The sequence below is a fragment of the Colletes latitarsis genome, unplaced genomic scaffold (genome assembly GCF_051014445.1).
Source record: "Colletes latitarsis isolate SP2378_abdomen unplaced genomic scaffold, iyColLati1 scaffold0018, whole genome shotgun sequence".
Taxonomy (NCBI): Eukaryota; Metazoa; Arthropoda; class Insecta; order Hymenoptera; family Colletidae; genus Colletes; species Colletes latitarsis.
The window spans coordinates 6,219,565-6,226,272 of NW_027488369.1; positions in this window are offsets into that span (position 1 = coordinate 6,219,565).

Genomic DNA, 6,708 nt, shown 5'->3' on the forward strand with positions numbered 1-6,708 from the left:
TGCCCTCATCAGGGTCATACTGTCGCAGTTTTAACATACTTGTTGAACGGATCCTGGGTTTTTTCTGGTTTGGTTCACGTAGTAATGTGGTACCACACTGAAACATTCAATTAAACCTTTTCTTGATAAATATTTTAGAGGATAACGCATGTTAGGTTTGGGTTAGGTCTAGGATTTGCCCTCATCAGGCTCATACTTTCGCATATTTCTCATACTTCATGGCTAGATCCTGGGCTGTTTCTGGATTGTATCAGGTAGTAAAGTGGTACCACACTGAAACATTCAATGAAACCTGGTCTGGATAAATATTTTAGAGGATAACGCATCTTAGGTCTGGGTTAGGTCTAAGATTTGCCCTCATCAGGCTCACAGTTTAGCGTTTTTCACATACTTCTTGAACAGATCCTGGGCTTTCTCTGGTTTGGATCACGAAGTAGTGTGGTACCACACTGAAACAGTCCATTAAACCTGGTCTGGATAAATATTTTAGAGGATAACGCATCTTAGGTCTGGGTTAGGTCTAAGATTTGCCCTCATCAGGCTCACAGTTTAGCGTTTTTCATATACTTGTTGCACAGATCCTGGGTTTTTTCTGGTTTGGATCACGAAGTAGTGTGGTACCACACTGAAACAGTCCATTAAACCTGGTTTCGCTCAATATTTTAGAGGATAACGCATGTTAGGTCTAGGTTAGGTCTGGGATTTGCTCTCATCAGGCTCATTCTTTCGCTTATTTCTCATACTTGATGGCTAGATCCTGGGCTATTTCTGGATTGGATCACGTAGTAAAGTGGTACCACACTGAAACATTCAATGATACCTGGTTTCCATCAATATTTTAGAGGACAACGCAAGTTAGGTCTAGGTAAGGCCTGAGATTTTCACTGATCAGAGTCATACTTTCGCATACTTCACATACTTGTTGAACGGATCCTGGGTTTTTTCTGGTTTTGATCACGTAGTAATGTAGTACAACACTGAAACAGTCAATTAAACCTGGTTTCGATCAATATTTTAGAGAATAATTCATGTTAGGTCTAGGTTAGGTCTGGGATTTGCTCTCATCAGGCTGATTCTTTCGCATATTTCTCATACTTGATGGCTAGATCCTTGGCTTTTTCTGGATTGCATCACGTAGTAATGTAGTACCACACTGAAACAGTCAATGAAACCTGGTTTCCATCAATATTTTAGAGGACAACGCAAGTTAGGTCTAGGTAAGGCCTGAGATTTTCACTGATCAGAGTCATACTTTCGCATTCTTCACATACTTGTTGAACGGATCCTGGGTTTTTTCTGGTTTGGATCACGTAGTAATTTGGGACCACACTGAAACAATCAATTAATCCTGATCTTGATAAATATTTTAGAGGATAACGCATGTTAGGTCTGGGTTAGGTCTAGGATTTGCCCTCATCAGGCTCATACTTTCGCATATTTCTCATACTTGATGACTAGATCCTGGGCTTTTTCTGGATTGCATCACGTAGTAATGAAGTACAACACTGAAACAGTCAATTAAACCTGGTTTCGATCAATATTTTAGAGAATAATTCATGTTAGGTCTAGGTTAGGTCTGGGATTTGCTCTCATCAGGCTCATTCTTTCTCATATTTCTCATACTTGATGGCTAGATCCTGGGCTTTTTCTGGATTGCATCACGTAGTAATGAAGTACAACACTGAAACAGTCAATTAAACCTGGTTTCCATCAATATTTTAGAGGACAACGCATGTTAGGTCTAGGTTAGGCCTGGGATTTGCCCTCTTCAGGCTCATACTTTCGCATATTTCTCATACTTCATGGCTAGATCCTGGGCTGTTTCTGGATTGTATCACGTAGTAATGTGGTACCACGCTGAAACAGTCGATTAAACCTGGTTTCGATCAATATTTTAGAGGATAACGCAAGTTAAGTCTGGGATAGGTCTGGGATTTGACCTCATCAGACTCATACTTTCGCATTCTTCACATACTTGTTGAACGGATCCTGGGTTTTTTCTGGTTTGGATCACGTAGTAATGTGGGACCACACTGAAACAGTCGACTAAACCTGGTTTCGATCAATATTTTAGAGGATAACGCATGTTAGGTCTAGGTTAGGCCTGGGATTTTCCCTCATCAGACTCATACTTTCGCATTCTTCACATACTTGTTGAACGGAACCTGGGTTTTTTCTGGTTTGGATCACGTAGTAATGTGGGACCACACTGAAGCAGTCAAGTAAACCTGGTTTCGATCAATATTTTAGAGAATAATTCATGTTAGGTCTAGGTTAGGTCTGGGATTTGCTCTCATCAGGCTCATACTTTCGCATATTTCTCATACTTCATGGCTAGATCCTGGGCTGTTTCTGGATTGTATCACGTAGTAATGTGGTACCACGCTGAAACAGTCAATTAAACCTGGTTTCGATCAATATTTTAGAGGATAACGCAAGATAGGTCTGGGATAGGTCTAGGATTTGCCCTCATCAGGCTCCTACTTTCGCATATTTCTCATACTTCATGGCTAGATCCTGGGCTATTTCTGGATTGGATCACGTAGTAAAGTGGTACCACACTGAAACATTCAATGAAACCTGGTCTGGATAAATATTTTAGAGGATAACGCATCTTAGGTCTGGGTTAGGTCTAAGATTTGCCCTCATCAGGCTCACAATTTAGCGTTTTTCACATACTTCTTGAACAGATCCTGGGCTTTCTCTGGTTTGGATCACGAAATAGTGTGGTACCACACTGAAACAGTGCATTAAACCTGGTTTCGCTCAATATGTTAGAGGATAACGCATGGTAGGTCTAGGTTAGGTCTGGGATTTGCTCTCATCAGGCTCATTGTTTCGCATATTTCTCATACTTGATGGCTAGATCCTGGGCTTTTTCCGGATTGCATCACGTAGTAATGTAGTTCCACACTGAAACAGTCAATTAAACCTGGTTTCCATCAATATTCTAGAGGACAACGCATGTTAGGTCTAGGTTAGGCCTGGGATTTGCCCTCATCAGGGTCATACTGTCGCAGTTTTAACATACTTGTTGAACGGATCCTGGGTTTTTTCTGGTTTGGTTCACGTAGTAATGTGGTACCACACTGAAACATTCAATTAAACCTTTTCTTGATAAATATTTTAGAGGATAACGCATGTTAGGTTTGGGTCAGGTCTAGGATTTGCCCTCATCAGGCTCATACTTTCGCATATTTCTCATACTTCATGGCTAGATCCTGGGCTGTTTCTGGATTGTATCAGGTAGTAAAGTGGTACCACACTGAAACATTCAATGAAACCTGGTCTGGATAAATATTTTAGAGGGGAAACACATCTCAGGTCTGGGTTAGGTCTAAGATTTGCCCTCATCAGGCTCACAGTTTAGCGTTTTTCACATACTTCTTGAACAGATCCTGGGCTTTCTCTGGTTTGGATCACGAAGTAGTGTGGTACGTCACTGAAACAGTCCATTAAACCTGGTCTGGATAAATATTTTAGAGGATAACGCATCTTAGGTCTGGGTTAGGTCTAAGATTTGCCCTCATCAGGCTCACAGTTTAGCGTTTTTCACATACTTGTTGAACAGATCCTGGGTTTTTTCTGGTTTGGATCACGAAGTAGTGTGGTACCACACTGAAACAGTCCATTAAACCTGGTTTCGCTCAATATTTTAGAGGATAACGCATGTTAGGTCTAGGTTACGTCTGGGATTTGCTCTCATCAGGCTCATTCTTTCGCTTATTTCTCATACTTGGTGGCTAGATCCTGGGCTTTTTCTGGATTGCATCACGTAGTAATGTAGTACCACACTGAAACAGTCAATGAAACGTGGTTTCCATCAATATTTTAGAGGACAACGCAAGTTAGGTCTAGGTAAGGCCTGAGATTTTCACTGATCAGACTCATACTTTCGCATTCTTCACATACTTGTTGAACGGATCCTGGGTTTTTTCTGGTTTTGATCACGTAGTAATGTAGTACAACACTGAAACAGTCAATTAAACCTGGTTTCGATCAATATTTTAGAGAATAATTCATGTTAGGTCTAGGTTAGGTCTGGGATTTGCTCTCATCAGGTTCATTCTTTCGCATATTTCTCATACTTGATGGCTAGATCCTGGGCTTTTTCTGGAGTGCATCACGTAGTAATGAAGTACAACACTGAAACAGTCAACTAAACCTGGTTTCCATCAATATTCTAGAGGACAACGCATGTTAGGTCTAGGTTAGGTCTGGGATTTGCTCTCATCAGGCTCATTCTTTCGCATATTTCTCATACATGTTGAACAGATCCTGGGTTTTTTCTGGTTTGGATCACGTAGTAATGTGGGACCACACTGACACAATCAATTAAACCTTATCTTGATAAATATTTTAGAGGATAACGCATGTTAGGTCTGGGTTAGGTCTAGGATTTGCCCTCATCAGGCTCATACTTTCGCATATTTCTCATACTTCATGGCTAGATCCTGGGCTGTTTCTGGATTGGATCACGTACTAATGTGGTACCACGCTGAAACAGTCAATTAAACCTGGTTTCGATCAATATTTTAGAGGATTACGCAAGTTAGGTCTGGGATAGGTCTAGGATTTGCCCTCATCAGGCCCTTACTTTCGCATATTTCTCATACTTCATGGCTAGATCCTGGGCTATTTCTGGATTGGATCACGTAGTAATGTGGTACCACACTGAAACATTCAATGAAACCTGGTTTCCATCAATATTTTAGAGGACAACGCAAGTTAGGTCTAGGTAAGGCCTGAGATTTTCACTGATCAGAGTCATACTTTCGCATTCTTCACATACTTGTTGAACGGATCCTGGGTTTTTTCTGGTTTTGATCACGTAGTAATGTAGTACAACACTGAAACAGTCAATTAAACCTGGTTTCGATCAATATTTTAGAGAATAATTCATGTTAGGTCTAAGTTAGGTCTGGGATTTGCTCTCATCAGGCTCATTCCTTCCCATATTTCTCATACTTGTTGAACAGATCGTGGGTTTTTTCTGGTTTGCATCACGTAGTAATGTGGGACCACACTGAAACAATCAATTAAACCTGATCTTGATAAATATTTTAGAGGATAACGCATGTTAGGTCTGGGTTAGGTCTAGGATTTGCCCTCATCAGGCTCATACTTTCGCATATTTCTCATACTTCATGGCTAGATCCTGGGCTGTTTCTGGATTGGATCACGTAGTAATGTGGTACCACGCTGAAACAGTCAATTAAACCTGGTTTCGATCAATATTTTAGAGGATAACGCAAGTTAGGTCTGGGATAGGTCTAGGATTTGCCCTTATCAGGCTCTTACTTTCGCATTCTTCACATACTTGTTGAACGGATCCTGGGTTTTTTCTGGTTTGGATCACGTAGTAATGTGGGACCACACTGAAACAATCAATTAAACCTGATCTTGATAAATATTTTAGAGGATAACGCATGTTAGGTCTGGGTTAGGTCTAGGATTTGCCCTCATCAGGCTCATACTTTCGCATATTTCTCATACTTCATGGCTAGATCCTGGGCTGTTTCTGGATTGGATCACGTAGTAATGTGGGACCACACTGAAACAATCAATTAAACCTGATCTTGATAAATATTATAGAGGATAACGCATGTTAGGTCTAGGTTAGGTCTGGGATTTGCTCTCATCAGGCTCATTCTTTCGCATATTTCTCATACTTGATGGCTAGATCCTGGGCTTTTTCTGGATTGCATCACGTAGTAATGAAGTACAACACTGAAACAGTCAATTAAACCTGGTTTCCATCAATATTTTAGAGGACAACGCATGTTAGGTCTAGGTTTGGCCTGGGATTTGCCCTCATCAGGGTCATACTGTCGCAGTTTTAACATACTTGTTGAACGGATCCTGGGTTTTTTCTGGTTTGGTTCACGTAGTAATGTGGTACCACACTGAAACATTCAATTAAACCTGGTCTTGATAAATGTTTTAGAGGATAACGCATGTTAGGTTTGGGTTAGGTCTAGGATTTGCCCTCATCAGGCTCATACTTTCGCATATTTCTCATACTTCATGGCTAGATCCTGGGCTGTTTCTGGATTGTATCACGTAGTAATGTGGTACCACGCTGAAACAGTCGATTAAACCTGGTTTCGATCAATATTTTAGAGGATAACGCATGTTAGGTCTAGGTTAGGCCTGGGATTTTCCCTCATCAGACTCATACCTTCGCATTCTTCACATACTTGTTGAACGGAACCTGGGTTTTTTCTGGTTTGGATCACGTAGTAATGTGGGACCACACTGAAGCAGTCAAGTAAACCTGGTTTCGATCAATATTTTAGAGAATAATTCATGTTAGGTCTAGGTTAGGTCTAGGATTTGCCCTCATCAGGCTCATACTTTCGCATATTTCTCATACTTCATGGCTAGATCCTGGGTTTTTTCTGGTTTGGTTCACGTAGTAATGTGGGACCACACTGAAACAGTCAAGTAAACCTAGTTTCGATCAATATTTTAGAGAATAATTCATGTTAGGTCTAAGTTAGGTCTGTGATTTGCTCTCATCAGGCTCATTCCTTCCCATATTTCTCATACTTGTTGAACAGATCGTGGGTTTTTTCTGGTTTGCATCACGTAGTAATGTGGGACCACACTGAAACAATCAATTAAACCTGATCTTGATAAATATTTTAGAGGATAACGCATGTTAGGTCTAGGTTAGGTCTGGGATTTGCTCACATCAGGCTCATT